Source organism: Martes martes (genome assembly GCF_963455335.1).
Source record: "Martes martes genome assembly, chromosome: 15".
In the NCBI taxonomy this organism is placed as follows: Eukaryota; Metazoa; Chordata; class Mammalia; order Carnivora; family Mustelidae; genus Martes; species Martes martes.
The window spans coordinates 26,418,617-26,434,783 of record NC_137903.1 but is presented as its reverse complement, the minus strand read 5'-3'; the positions used below and the strand labels follow the sequence as shown (position 1 = coordinate 26,434,783).

Sequence of the window (16,167 nt, the reverse complement as noted above, 5' to 3'; positions counted from 1 at the left end):
TGTGCTTTTAAAATACAAGCTAGCTGAATCCACATGGAGTGAAAGAACTTTTGGGGGTTACGCTTTAAATTATTACTGCCACAGGAGGCTTCTGTTTTGTACAAATGCTCCCTAGTTTGATCTAGGTGATGGCTACTTGGATGTATTCTCTTTGTGAAAAACCTATATGGAGATATATACTTGATCTGTGCACTTTTCTTTATATAATGTTTTACTTAAAAAAAAAAAAAAAAAAAAGGTTAGGGCACCTGGGTGGCTCAGTGGGTTAAGTCTCTGCCTTCAGCTCAGGTCATGATCTCAGGGTCCTGGGATCGAGCCCCGCATCGGGCTCTCCGCTCAGCCGGGAGCCTGCTTCCCCCTCTCCCTCTGCCTCTCCACCTGCTCATGCTCTCTTTGTCTCTCTCTCTCTCAAATAAATAATAAAATCTTTTTTAAAAAATAAAAATAAAGTAAAAAATGAAAAGTTGTATGGAAAATAATTAGTTCCAAACCTACATGAAAGCATTTGTCTGTCTGCCCGGATCCTTCTATATTTTAATCAAATGTCTTATTGCTCAAACAACTATCAAACAGGTATTCTCTTACATGAAGCCAAATATATTCTAATACACTATCCATTTTGCTTAAGTTTACTGATTTATTGACATAAAGTTCATAATAGTTTCTATAATATTTAAAGACTTTAAGAGAATTATGTTCCCCTTTCCATTCCTGGTATTATTCATATGTAATCTTTTTTTTTTAACAACTGATCATGAGTTTATTAAAAGGTTGATTGAAGCATCTACAATGGTGACTTCAGCCTCAACTCCTGACTCAATACTGATGGAAGTCATCTGCCTAACAATCTCAGAAGGGGCAGCGCCTGTGTGGCTCAGTCCTTAAGCATCCACTGGGTCATGATCCCAGGGTCCTGGGATCGAGCCCCACATCGGGCTCCCTGCTCTGTGGGAGGTCTGCTTCTCCCTCTCCCACTCCTCCTGCTTGTGTTCCCTCTCTCACTGTTTCTCTCTCTGTCAAATAAATAAATAAAAATCTTTAAACACACACACACACACACACACACACACACACACACACACAAACCATCTCAGAAGGACTGTGCAAATCAATGATGCGCTTGTGGATCTTCATCTGAAAACGATCCTGAATCTTAGAACCTTCACCACGGGCGTTTTTCTTATAGTGATTCTCAGAGTCTTGATGAGCATCCAGACTGGTCCTTTCACTGTGAGATTCTTTTCCTTTGAGCCTCTGACCAAGTCAGCACACACCTTCCCCCAAGATTTTACGTTGCAGCTGCTTAGAGTAATTCTAATTCGGTGACTCACCATCTCTGAATCCACAGGTGTCTTTCCAGTGTCTTTCGTTCTTTGTCTCTTTTTTGAAGATTTTACTTATTTATTTATTTATTTATTAACAGAGAGGTAGAGAGAGTGCACAAGTAGGCAGAGCGGCAGGCAAAGGGAGAAACAGGCTCTTTGCTGAGCAGGGAGCCAATGCGGGGCTCTATCCCAAGACCCTGGGATCATGCCGCAAGCAGATGGCAGATGCTTAACCAACTAAGCCCCCCAGGCGCCCCTTCCCAGAGTCTTTAAAGCAGCCTGGCTTCCTAACTGACTCGTTCCTCTGTGCAAGCGAGCAGCGGCGAGTCAGAAGCAGGACAGGCTGCTCTAAACCTCCACTTATGCTGCTATGGCATCTTCCTCAAAGAGCCGTATGTAGGGGCGCCTGGGTGGCTCAGTGGGTTAAGCCTCTGCCTTTGGCCCAGGTCATGATCTTAGGGTCCTGGGGTAGAGACCCCCCATTGGCCTCTGCTCAGCTGGGAAGCCTTCTTCCCCCTCTCTCTGCCTGCCTCTCTGCCTACTTATAATCGCTGTCAAATAAATAAATAAAATCTTAAAAAAACAAAACAAAACATGTGTAGTCTTATTTATTTATTTATTATTTTAAAGATTTTATTTATTTCTTTGACAGAGAGAGACATAGCCAGAGAGGAAACACAAGCAGGGGGAATGGCAGAGCAAGAAGCAGGCTTCCGGAGAAGCCAGGACCCAATGCTGCACTCAATCCCAGGACCCCGGGATGGTGACCTGAGCTGAAGGCAGATGCTTAACAACTGAGCCACCCAGGCACCCCTGTAATCTTATTTCTTATATATCTTGTTATAAGTTTGTCTATTTTAACACCTGCTTTGTTTTTATAGATCCCTCTGTGGCGTCATTTTATCTCTATTTCATTAATTTTTTTTTCTTACTTGTATTATTTCCTTTTTCTTTAATCTTACTCTGCTTTTTAAATTTTTTAAAAGATTTTATATGTATATTTGCCAGAGAGAAAGAGAGAACGCACAAGCAGGGTAGAGGAAGGCAGAGGGAGAAGCAGATTCCCCACTGAGCAAGGAGCCCAAAGATGTAGGACTTGATCCCAAGACCCTGGGATCATGACCTGAGCTGAAGGCAGACGATTAACCAACTGAGCAACCCAGGCATCCCTTACTCTACTTTTTAACATCATTTCTTGTTCTTTTCTGATTTGCAGTTAAATTGTAATATGTTTCTGTTAAATTTCATTTTATTTATTCCTTTGAGATTTCATTGAGCTTTCTGGATCTAAGGATTGATTTCTCTCAACAACCCTGAAAAATTCCTAGTCATTTTATCTTCAAATATTTCTTCATCCTCTATCTCTCCATTATCTTCTTCTGGAACTCCACTGAGCTATATGTTTGACTCTTTCATTCTGTCTTCAATTTCTCTTAACCCTTCATTCATATTTTCTATCTTTGAATCCATGGATAGCATTCTGGATAAATTCTTTGGATCTATTTTTTATTGCTCCGGTCCTCTTTTCAGTTGTGTCTAATCTACTATTTAATCAGTCCTTGACTATTTAATAATATGATGTATTTTTTATTTATAGAAGTTCTACTCTGTTCTTTAAAAAAATCTGCTTGGTTGTTCATTATGGTTTCTTTTCCTGCTCATAGTTTCTTTTTCCTGCTTTTATTTCTTGAAGCATATTAAATATAATCATTTTAGATTATTTCATTGATAAAAATTCAGTATGTGAAGTCTTTGCATGTCTGCTTCTGCTGCTTATTGGTTTTCTGGCTCTCATTCATGATGTCTTTTGCTTGTAGGTGATTTTGTGATTCTCAGTGTGAACTATTACTTACCTTGAAATTCACCCTCATAAATTCTTTGAGACCTGGGTTAAAAATAAGCTCTTCCTTTTTTTTCTTTCTTTTTTTTTTTGTTGGTTTATGAAAATTTATTATTGTCATGATTTCACCATCAAAACTTATGATCTTGGTCTTTCCGTCTTGCCCTTGTATAATGCCAAAAGAGAGACATTGGCTACTTTGACGACCTTAAAGCAAATTCCAGGAATGTCACCAACAGCATGACCTTTATGACCAAATCTAGCAACCAGAACCTCATCATTTTCCTCAATAAAATTCAAATGACCATCACTGGGTACAAAAACTGTGATTTTTTTTTTTTTTTGCCATTCTTGATCAGCTGGACCCTGACACACTTCCTGATGGCAGAATTTGGCTGCTTGGCTTCAACCCCTACTTTTTCCAGCATGATTCCTTTTGCCTGGGAAGTGCCTCCAAAAGGCTTGGCCTTCAGGACTGTGCCCAAATGGGCTTTCTTATACTGTTCATCACGTGCCTCTGATCTCATCAGTGGCTGCAGAACTTCCTGGCAGTAGGGAGACCATGACACTTGCCCATCCTGCCAGCACTATGGGTCTGAGCTAAAGAGAGAAGCAGGGCCCCAGAAATACGCACTTCCTAAGAAAGTATTTGCTTCTGCCAGTTGTCAAATTTCTACCTAAAACTTTTCTAACCACACAGGCAACAGAAATTCAACCAAAACCTTTGTGAGGACTGGCGTACTAGTTATTGCGTAACAAATTACTGACTTAACAGCTGAATGCAATAAACATTTATTATCTTTAAGTAGTCTGTAGAATCTGGGAGTAGCTTAGGTGAGTGGTTATAGCTCAGGGTCTCACTTGGGGCTGCATTTAAAATGTCAGCAAGGGGGGCGCCTGGGTAGCTCAGTTGGTTAAAGCCTCTGCCTTCAGCTCAGGTCATGATCCCAGGGTCCTGGGATCGAGCCCTGCATTGGGCTCTCTGCTTGGCAGGGAGCCTGCTTCCCTTCCTCTCTCTCTGTGTGTGCCTCTCTGCCTACTTGTGATCTTTGTCTATCAAATAAATAAATAAAATCTTAAAAAATAAAATAAAATGTCAGCAAGGACTGCAGTCATCTAAAGCCTTCACCAGAAATCAAAGATGAAACATGTGAAATGGTATTCAGTGACGTTTTCCATCCTACTATCGACCCACATACATGGTTTATACACTCCCCCAATACAAGTGCCCAGTGTTAAATTTTAGAGGTATATTTCCAAATAATTTTTTTATATACCTGCAAATATATACACATGAATGTAATATATGATTACATAAGTGGTAATCATATATTAAACAATACTCAGTATCTTGAATTATTAATTCCAGCTATGTACCTTGTTCTTTCCACAGAAGTCCATAGAGATGTGTTTTAAGTTCTCCAAATATGTGCATTTAAAACTTATGTTTTTGGGGCACCGAGGTGGCTCAGTCAGGCTTGGGTGGTGATCCGGGGTCCTGGGATTGAGCCCCACATCAGGCTCTCTGCTCAATGGGGAGCCTGCTTCTCCCTCTTCCTCTGCCTACCACTCTGCCTACCCATGCTCCCTCTCTCTCTGTTGCATAAATAAATAAAATATTTTTTTAAATAATAATTATAAGGGGCTCCTGGGTGGCTCAGTGGGTTAAGCCTCTGCCTTCAGCTCAGGTCACGATCTCAGGGTCCTGGGATGGAGCCCTGCATTGGGCTCTCTGCTCAGCGGGGAGCCTGTTTCCCCCCTGTCTCTCTGCCTGCCTCTCTGCCTACTTGTGATCTCTCTCTGAGTGTCAAATAAATGAATAAAATCTTTGAAAAAAATAAATAAAACTTTTTTAAAAATATTTATTTATTTATTTGGGAGAGAGAGAGAGAAAGAGAGGGGCAGGGGGAGGGGGCAGAGGGAGAAGGAAAGAGAACCTCAAGGAGACTCCCCGCTGAGCACAGAGCCCAAAGCAGGGCTCAATCCCTTAGATCATGAACTGAGCAAAAATCAAGAATCAGGTGCTTAACCAACTGAGTCACTCAGGCACCCCTAAAAGTTATGTTATTATTGATTTCTAATTGTATCTCATTATGATCAGAAAATGTGGCCAAAACAATAGTAAGGTTTTTTTGGTATTTGTTGAGTCTTGCTTCTTAGCTTGGTATGTGCAAGGATGTTGATATCTAAAATATCCCCCATTTAAGTACCCCATTTAGCTTTGATCCTGGAGAATGACTGTGGGTCATAAAACGTATCAGATAGTGATTTCAAACAGCTATTGTTCTAGAAATGGTATATTGCCTGGTATATATGCATGTATTGACCCTGCAAAATATTTTTTAAAAATCAGTATCAGTTTGTAAGGATCATCAGATGCTATTTGCTTTGACCTAGAAGGGCCTATAATACACATTCACAGATTTGCTCATTTACTAGCTTTACAATCTAATATAATCCAAAGAAATTTTGCTGGTGCTGACATCTCAAGATCATCACATTAATCACACATTAATGCTATATTACTCTTTGCACCTGTTCAAATGGAAGGACAAAGTACTTAAGCACTTTTAGGGAGACTTCCACTTCTAAACATGGAAATATCAGGGACCAGATTAAATGACTAAAAACACAGATCAGGGGCATGTGACTGGCTCAGTCAGTAGAGCACACAACTTTCAATATTGGGATTGTAAGTTCAAGTTCTACCATTGTGTGTAGAGATTAGTTAAAATCTTTTAAAAATTTAAAAAATGAAAAACATCCATAAATACAGAAAACAAACTGGACATTGCCTGAGGGGAGACCCATAAATACAGAGAGCAAAGTGGTGGATGTTAGATGGGATGGGCAAATTGGGTGAAGGAGAGTAGGAGGCGAAAATTTTCAGTTATGGAGCACCTGGGAGGCTCAGTCAGTTAGAAGTCTGACTCCTGATTTTGATTCAGGTCATGATCACAGTGTTGTGAGATCAAGCCCCAGGTTGAGCTTCATGCTGAACGTGGACACTGCTTAAGATTCTCTTTCTCCCTCCACTCCTCCCCCCGTATTCACACGCACTCTCTCTCTAAAAAGAAAAAAAAATTCCAGTTGTGGAATGCATAAGTTATGGGGATAAGAGGTACAACATAGAAATATAGTTAATGATATCATAATAGTGTTGTATGTGACAGATGGTAGCTAAACCTATGGTGAACATAACATAACATACAGACTTCCTGAGTCATTATGTAGTACATCTGAAACCAATTAACATTGTGTGTCAATAATACTTCAATTAGAAAAAAAAAAAGAAAGAAAGAAAGAAAGAAAGAAAGAAAGAAAGGATTTCCTAAACTGGACAACAGACAATGCAGAAGAGTGGTCCCAGGGAGAAGAGGATGAGAAAATGAATTATCTACCCACATAGCTGGAGGTAGCTTCTAGATTTCAGCACAGTGAACAGAAACACAGCCCAGGTTCTCCTTGAGTTGAGTGTAGATGAGAATTTGAACAGATCAGGGCATCTATAGTGTACAGGGTAAAGTGTTAGAAAGGAAAGAGCTGCAGAGATATACAGGGGATTTCCCTTCAGTCTTCAGTTGAATACTCATCAACACATGGTATGAGAAAACTACCATAGACCAGTGAAAGAACCACTGGGTAGAAGATGCAGAGTAACTCCCAGAAAATATACAAGGTTGAAAATAGTTCATATTCCCAACAATCAGAATGGAACAACCTTGTAATACACAGGGTTATTGTAGAAATCTGAGAAGGATTGTCTCAGTAGTAAGGCCAATACAACTCACAGCTCTGATTTTACCTAGCAAGGCTGAAAAGCAACACATGAAAGGACCAAACTGTTTCCAAGTGATTTAATAGCAGCCCAGAATAAACACAATGTTTACATATTTAGACTACCAAAAAAAAAAAAAAAACAAACAAATCACCTAAGAATGTAAGATTCACAATGTCTGTTGTCCAATAAAAAATTATTAGGCAGCAAGTACACAGGAAAATACAATCCATAATGAAGAGAAAAATCAAGTAATAGGAATAGATTCAGAGGGGTGCCTGGGTGGCTCAGTTGGTTAAGTGTCTGCCTTCAGCTCAGTCATGAAATCAGAGTCCTGGGATTGAGCCCACATTGGGCTCCTTGCTCAATGGGGAGACTGCTTCTCCTTCTGGCACTCCCCCTGTGCACAAGCATGGGTGCTCTCTCATGTACTCTCTCTCTGACAAATAAATAAATTTAAGGAAAGAAAGAAATAGATTCAGAAATGACACAAGGGGTGCCAGTGTGGCTCAGTTGGTTAAGTGGCTGCTTCAGCTCAGGTCATGATCTCAGGATTCTGGGATGGAGCCCCGCATCAGGCTCCCTGCTCAGTGGAGAGCCTACTCCCTCTGCTGCCGTTCTGCCTACTTGTGCTATCTCTCTGTCAAAGAAATAAATAAAATATTAAAAAAGAAGAAGAAGAAGAAGAAATGACACGAATGAGGGGTGCCTGGTGGCTCAGTTGGTTAGGTGTCTGCCTTCAGCTTGGTTCATGATCACAGGGTCCTGGGATCCAGCCCCACATTAGTCTCTCTGCTCAGCGGGGTGCCTGCTTCTCCTTCTCCCTCTACCTGCTCTCCCTCTGCCTGCCACTCTCTTGGCCTTCTGCTCCCTCTGCTTGTGCTCTCTCCCTCTCTGTAAAATAAATAAAAATCTTAAAAAAAAGAAAAAAAAAGAAATGACACAAATGATATGCATATATTCCATAATTTCAAAATAGTACAAGAAATTATGAGAATGTTGAAAGACATGGAAGATATTTTTTAAAATTCACATATAACTAGGGCACCTGGGGGGCTCAGTCAGTTAAGCGTCCTCCTCTTGATTTTGACTCAGGTCATGATCTCAGAATCATGAGATTGAGCCCTGTGTGGAGCTCTGTGCTCAGCACAGAGACTACTTGTCCCTCTCCCTGCCTCTCCCCAAGCTCGCATACTCTCTCTCTCAAATAAATTTTTTAGAAGTCTTTAAAAACCATATAAAACTCACATATAACTTTTTTATTTTTTAAAAAAGTTCCTTATTTTATTATTATTATCCTTATTATTATTTTAAGTAAGCTTTACACCCAACGTGGGGCTTGAATTCATGACCCCGAGATTAAGGGTCTCATGCTTTACTGACTGAGCCAGATGCCCCCACATAGAACTTTTAGAGATGAAATATACACTGGATGGTATTTGTATTGATGTGTTAGGGCCTCCACAACAGAACCACAAGCTGGATGGCTTAATCAACAGAAATTTATTTTCTCAAAGTTCTGAAGGCTAATGCTTAAGATCAAGTTTCCATCAAAGTTTGCTTCTAACAAGAACTCTTCCTTTGGCTAACAGATGGCTACCTTCTTGTCTGTCCTCATATGGGCTTTTCTCTGTAGGCAAACACTTCAAACTTCCCTTCCTCTTGTAAGGATATCAGTCCTATTAGATTAGGACCCCACCCTTATGGCCTCGTTTTACCTTAATTACTTCTGTGAAGGCTCTATCACCAAATGAAGTAATACTGGGGGTTAGGGTTTCAACATATGAACTTTGAGGGGGACACAATTCAATTGATAACAGAATTAATAACATATTAGACACAACAGAAAAATGATTAGAGAACTTGAAGATGTTGCAATGGAAACTGTACAAAATGAAACAAACAAAAGGAAAAAGAACACCAAAAAATATAAGCAAAACATGGTGAGATGTGGGACAACTTCAAGTGGCCCAACATACATAGTCCCTGAAAGTTAAGGAAGAGTTAGGCAGAGGAAGTATTTTAAAGCTTAGTGGATAAAAAATTTTCCAACTTGATGAAAATTATAAATCCACAGATCTGGGGCACCTGGCTGGCTCATTTGGTAGAGCATGCGACTCTCGATCTCTGGGTAATGAGTTCAAGCTCCACACTGGGCGTGCAGCCTACTTAACAAGAAAAAAAAAATGTTTAACTTAAATCCACAGATCCACAAATATCAGCAAACCTGAAACCCAAGATACAGGAACAAAAGTATATCAGAATCAAATTGCTTAGAACTACTGATAAAGAGAAAATCTTAAATCTTAAAAACAGATTTAAGATTTAAAAAGACAACTTATTTACAGACTATAAAGATAATGCAGCAGATTTCTCTGTCAAATAAATAAAACCTAAATAAATAAATAAATAAAACAAAAACACGAGCGAACAAAAAACCAATGGCCAAATAAAGAAGTTTTCAGCATTCAAAATCTGAAGAAATTCATACAAGCACACCTGAACTGCAAGAATGTTAAAGGAAGGCTCCAGGAAGAGGAAAATATTATCAAATGGAAATCTGAATCTACACCAAAAAATGAGGAGCTCTAGAAATGATAAATATGTGGGTGAATGTATAAGACATTTAAAGTTATTTAAATTTATGGAGTGCCTGGATGGCTCAGTCAGTTAAGTATCTGCCTTTAGCTCAGGTCATGATCCCAGGGTCCTGGGATCAAGCCCTGAATTGGGTTCCTTGCTCAGCGGGAACCCGCTTCTCCTCCCTCTACCTGCTGATCCCCTTGCTTTTGCTCATGCTCTCTCTTTCTCTCAGATAAATAATAAAATCTTTTAAAAAAATAAATAAAATTATTTGAATTTAAATATCTTTAATAGAAAACTGACAGGGCACATTGCTGGTTCAGTTGGTAGAGTACATGACTCTTGATCTTGGGGTTATGAGTTTGACCCCTACATTAGATGTAGAGATTACTTGATAATAAAATCTTAAAGAAAAAAAAATGAAAATTGACTATTAAAGCAAACATAACAGCTGTGCCTGGGTGGCTCAGTCAGTTAAACATGTAACTCCTGATCTCAGCTCAGGTCTTGATCTCAAGGTTGTGAGATCAAGCCACATGGAGCCTACTTTGAAAGGAAAGGGTGGGGGAGAGAGAAAGAAGAAAGAAAGAAAGGAAGGAAGGAAGGAAGGAAGGAAGGAAGGAAGGAAGAAAGAAAGGTAGGTAAGATTTATTACATATATAGAAATAAATTATATGCAGCAATAGGACAAAAACCAGAAGTGGAGAAATGAAAGTATGTTGTTGTGGGTTCTGACACTATTTGTGAAGCAGTATAATGTTACTTCAAAGTAGACAATGATAAGTTAAAGATATATACTATAGGGGCACCTGGGTGGCTCAGTCAGTTAAGCATCTGCCTTCAGCTCCAGTCATGATCCCAGGGTCCTGGGATCAAGCTCAGTGTCAGGCTCTCTGTTCAGTGGGGAGCCTGCTTCTCCCTCTCCCTCTGCTGCTGCTCACCCTGCTTGTGCTTTTTCTCTCTCTGTCAAATAAATAAATAAAATCTAAAAAATAAAATGTATACTATAGACTATAAAGCAACTACTCAAAGCAAAACAAAATCCAAAGCCCTTGAGCTAAAAGGCAATGAAAAAGATAAAATAGAATCATAAAAAATCCTCAGTCCAAAAGAGTTTTTTACTTTTTTTTTTTTTTTAAGATTGTATTTACTCATTTGAGAGAGAGATGAGCAGGGGAGGGGAAGATCGATAAGCAGACTCCCCGCTGACTGGGGCACTCAACACGGGGCTCTATCCCAGGACCCTGAGATCATGACCAGAGCCAAAGTGAGATGTTTAACTGACTGAATCACCCAGGTGCCCCAAAAATAATTTTCTTAAAAGAGAGAACAATGAGCAGATGGGAAAAACAGAAAGAAATTAGCAAATAGATAACTTTAAATTCAACATTATTAAACAATTTTAAGTCTTCTTAACATCCCAATTTAAAAAGGAATTTTCAAAAGGGGCACCTGGGTGGCTCAGCCAGTTAGGCAGCTGACTCTTGACTTCAGCTCAGGTCATGGTCTCAGGTTCCTGTGATCAAGCCCCATGTCAAGCTCCATGCTCAGTGGGGAGTCTGCTTTAGAATTCTCTCTCCCTCTGCCCCTCCCCCCACTCTCTTTCTCTCTCCTCTCTAAAATAAATAAATGAAACTTTCAAAAAATAAAAATAAAAAATTTTTAAAAGCAATATCCAACAAATACAACTATCAGGAAACTCCTTTTTTTATTTATTTGTTTGTTTATTTATATTTTGAGATTTTTATTTTTAAGTAATCGCTACACCTAATGTAGAGCTCAAAGTCACAACCCAGAGATCAAGAGTCACATGTGCCACCGACAGATCCAGCCAGCACCACAAGAAACTCATTTTATTTATTTATTTATTTATTTTTAAAGATTTTATTTATTTATTTGAGAGAGAGAGAGAGAATGAGAGGGGAGAAGGTCAGAGGGTGAAGCAGACTCCCCATGGAGCTGGGAGCCCAATGTGGGACTCCATCCTGGGACTCTGGGATCATGACCTGAGCCAAAGGCAGTTGCTTAACCAACTGAGCCACCCAGGTGGCCCAAGAAACTCATTTTAAAATAAAGACACAAATAGGGGCAACTGGCACTTAAAAAAAAATCAACTGGCTTTAATGAAAACTTTATATATATATATATATTATAAATACATAAATATATAAACATGTATAGTATGTTTACATATATAGTATACACATATATAGTATATCTATATATGTTTATAGATATAAACATATATAGTATGTCTATAATAAAGACACAATAAAATAAAACTAAAGGATATAAAATGATACACCATGCTAACATAGCATTAAAGAACTTGAAAGATCTGTTCCACCATAAAAGCAATGAGAAATTTAGATTAAAAAACTGCCAAAAATCAACTTTTTCAAACTCTTAAAATTAAACAAAGTCTTTTGATAATCTGAGAGTGATTATTCACAAAAAATGTCTGATTCTCAGCAAGAACAATAACCTTTGGGGCATAATAACTTTCTGTAATCCAATACCCCTTCTCCCACCCATTTAAATCTGATAGCCTTACAGCTACAGTAGCTATGAAACCCAGCAGGCTGGCAGCTGTTGGAGAGGGGAAAATGGATTTAGAGTTCCCCAAAAGCCCCAATCCCAGAGAATTGTCACTATTTGACTTGTCTGGCAGCTCATTGAAAAGTGCCATTCTCAGAGCTTGTCTTTATTTGACCTGAATCAGAACTCAATCTTTAAGAATAGTCCTAACCACCAGCCATTTATCAAAAACAATCAGTGGCAATTGTTTAACATTGAAGTTGCCAGAGGTGTTAACAGCTGGGGCTAAGAATAGGCTGATGAAAAATTTTAAAAGGAAAAGTTGGAGAGTAAGAGGTCCACAGGGAGAGTTGTGAAGATCTGACAGAGTCCTGGGAACCTAGGAATTTATAGTGCCACATGAGTGGTGTATGCACACCCAAGAAGGGCCTAAGAAGACTATAAATTCTCAATGCTGGCTGACTTCAAGGTTTTGCTCAAGCAAGTAAAGGCTAATAACAGGTGTAAACTGCCTGACAAATCATTGAAACCACATCCCAATACACACAGAGTCATTTAGCAAAACCTGGAAGACTTATTTGTTTAAGATATTTAAGGAAGTCTCTATTTAATCATTAAATTGGGTACTAAGCTAACTTAGCAGAGATTTCATATAACAAAGAACATACACTGTAGAGAATTAGTCCAGGAAACTCTTTAAACAAATCCTGAGGAAGGGGTGAATATCTGATTTACAAAGTTAACACACTGTGTAATTTAAAGATTTAATTTAATTAATTTATTTATTTTATATACAGATTGAGAGAGGGGACAGGGGGAGAACCAAAGGGAGAGGGACAAGCAGACTCCACAACTGAGCATAGAGCCTCAAATGAGACTTGACATCAGGACCCTGAGATCATGGCCTGAGCTGAAATCAAGAGTTGGATGCTCAACCAACTGAGCCACCCAGGAACCCCACCGCATTCTATAATTTAAAATGTACAGTTTATGAGACACCTGGTGGCTCACTTGTTAAGCATCTGTCTCTGGCACAGGTCATGATCTTGGGGTCCTGGGATCGAGCACTGCATGGGGCTCCCTGCTCAGCGGAAAGTCTGCTTCTATCTCTCTGTCTCTGCCCCCCACTTGTGCTCGCTCGCTCTCTCTCTCTCCCTCAAATAAATGAATAATCTTCTAAAAATAAATAAATAAAATGTCCAGTTTTCAACAAAAAATTTATGTACATGTGTGAGAATTTATGAGCCATGTAAAGAAACCAGAAATTGTGTCTCAGTAGATGGACTGAACAGTAGATTTCAACAGGCAGAAGAAAGAATCCATGAACACAGAAAAAGGTCAGTTGAGATGATCCATTCTGAAGAACTGAAATAAGAAAGAATGAAGAAAACGAACTGAGGTTTGAGACCTGTGGAACACCATCATGTGAACCAACACAGGCATGACTGAAGTCTCAGGAAGAAGAGAAGGAAAATGGGCAGAAAGAATATTCTAAGAAACAACAGCTGGAAATTGAAAAACATTAGTTGGTATGTCCGAGAAGCTCCATGAACTCTCAGGGTAAACTAAGTGGCATCCAGACCTTGATATGTCATAGAAAAACAAAAGACCAAGAATTTTGAAAGCAGCCCGAGAAACACGACTCATCACATACAAGAGATCCTCAATAAGTCACAGCTGGTTTCTCATCAGAAACAATGGAAGCCAGAAAACAGTGGGATGAACTATTCAAAATGCTGTTGTCGATGAAGAGTTCTATATCCCTCAACAAATGAAGGAGAAATTAGGCATTCCCCTATAAAGAAAAACTGATATAATTCAGGGATGCCTAGGTGGCTCAGTAGGTTAAACATCTGAATAAATTTAAAAAATAGATAGATGATAGATAGATAGATAGATAGATAGATAAATAAAAGATAGAATACAGATTAGTGGTTTCCAGGGAATAGTAGGAAGTAGGGAGTGATTGTATGAAATTTGTATGAAAGTGATTGTAGGAAATTTGTATGAAATTTCTTTTGGGGTTGATGAAAATGTTCTGGAATTTCAGAGTGATGTTAAATGCACGACTCTGTGAATATACTAAAAGCTACTGAATTATACACTTCAAAGGAGTAGACGTTATAGTATGTGAATTATATTTCAATATGGGTGTTACAGAAAAGAAAAGAAAGCTGGAGTTTCTAGGTTAGTATGAGACAAAGTATATCTCAAATAAAAGAATATTACTAGGGCACCTGGGTGGCTCAGTCAGTTAAGCCTCTGCCTTTCGGTCAGGTCATGATCCCAGGGTCCCGGGATCAAGCCCCATATCAGGCTCTCTGCTCAGTGGGGAGTCACTTCCTCTCCCTCTGCCCTTCCCCCCTGCTCCTGTGCTCTCTCTTTCTCTCAAATAAATAAAATATTTTAAAAAACAAAAAAAGGAAACAAATAAAAGAATATTACCAAGGATAAGGAGATTCATTTTGTAATGATAAATATGTCAATTTACTGAAAGGACATAATAATCTGAAGCACATTATAGCAGAGCACTGATGAAGAAAAAACTGATAGAACTATGACAATAAATAGACAAATCCACAGTTATAACTAAAGATTTCAACACCTGCTTCCTAATGATTGATACAAATAGACAGAAAATAGGTAAATATATAGAAGATGTGGCCCATACTATTAACCAATTTCACCTAGTAGACATTTATAGAAAACCCAGCTCAACAACAGAATTGTGTAGTAAAGAATTTAGCCTTGTTCAAAGAGAAGTCTGGCTTTTGCCCTCAGCTTCTGGAAGGGAATTTGTCATACCTGATAGGAGTGTCTTTGTTTAGGGACTGGCCACATCAGATTTTTTTTTTTTAAGATTTTATTTATTTATTTATTTATTTATTTATTTATTTATCAGAGAGAGAGAAAGAGAGAGAAATGGGTCAACTACATAGAAGTCACAGTCCTTAACATGTTCTCACCTCTGACACCAAGTGTAAGTTCATGGTGTTCCCAAATGACCCTCAGTTTTGATAATTTGCTAGAACTCACTGAAATTATATTCACAGTTACAGTTCATCAGAGGAAAATGTTACAGACTAAAATCAACCAAATGAAGAAACACAATGGGCAGAATCTATGTGTACCAAATTCAAAGCTCCAATTTTCCTCTCCCTGTAGAATCAGAATGCATTGTTTTTCTGATACTGGTGTGTGACGATCTATAAAGAAGTACTGGCGATGATGTAAGCACACCCGTTCAGTGTCCAGAATTTTTGCTGGGGCTTCATTGCATGAGAAGGACCGATCGCTCACATGGTTGAATTCAGTCTGTAGGTTGACTGATAGTGAATGACCCAAAGCCCGTACACTAAGACTGTTGCATGTTGCCATACCCACCTTAAGATCTGCCATGGCCTGGGATGCCTGGGCGGCTCAGTCTGTTCATTGTCTGCCTTCTACACAGGTCCTATTCCAGGGTCCTGGGATTGAGTCCCACATCAGGCTCCTTGCTCAGTGGGGCATCTGCTTTGCACTCTGCCTGCTGCTTCCCCTGCTTGTGCCCTCTCTCTCTCTGAAATAAATAAAATCTTAAAAAGAAAAGAAAAGAAAAGAAAAGAACATATAAAGGAAAAGCCAATCCTGAAAAATTGGAAATCCAATGTCTACAGTGTCCTGTGAGACTGAGAAATCCTTGACATTTTTGTTTGGTAATTGGGTGGGGGCAAGTCCCACATAGCTTCCAATGAATGAGGAGACGGGACTTTCCACTTTGTGTGATGTCATGGCCAAAATAATGCACTTGGATCTGAAAAAGCTGAAGCTGCTTCTTCTTCTTTTTTTTTTTTTTTAAGATTTTATTTATTTATTTGTCAGAGAAAGGGAGAGAGCGAGCGCACACAAGCAGGAGTGGCAAGCAGAAGGAGAAGCAGGCTCCCCGTTGAGCAAGGAGCCAGACGTGGGACTCGATCCCAGAACCCCGGGACCATGACCTGAGCTGAAGGGAGACGCCCGACTAACTGAGCCACCCAGGAACCGGAGGGCCTCTGACTCCAGATTTCAGCCCGGGTTGTGGTCTGTGCTCAGGATGGAGTCTTTTTGTCCCTCTCTCTCTCTCC

General features: G+C 39.3%; 2 pseudogenes across 2 annotated transcripts; both read right to left on the bottom strand.

The window, feature by feature from the left end:
- Nucleotides 1-741: 741 nt before the first annotated feature.
- LOC308355915 (small ribosomal subunit protein uS10-like) lies at nt 742-3,196 on the bottom strand (annotated as a pseudogene). Its single transcript has 3 exons — nt 3,179-3,196; nt 1,079-1,379; nt 742-840 (listed from the first exon to the last, which is right to left on the bottom strand). The product of its transcript is annotated as a small ribosomal subunit protein uS10-like (transcript).
- A 107-nt stretch (nt 3,197-3,303) lies between these two features.
- Nucleotides 3,304-3,742, bottom strand: LOC308355890 (small ribosomal subunit protein uS12-like; annotated as a pseudogene). The gene has a single exon. The product of its transcript is annotated as a small ribosomal subunit protein uS12-like (transcript).
- Between the last annotated feature and the right edge of the window lie 12,425 nt (nt 3,743-16,167).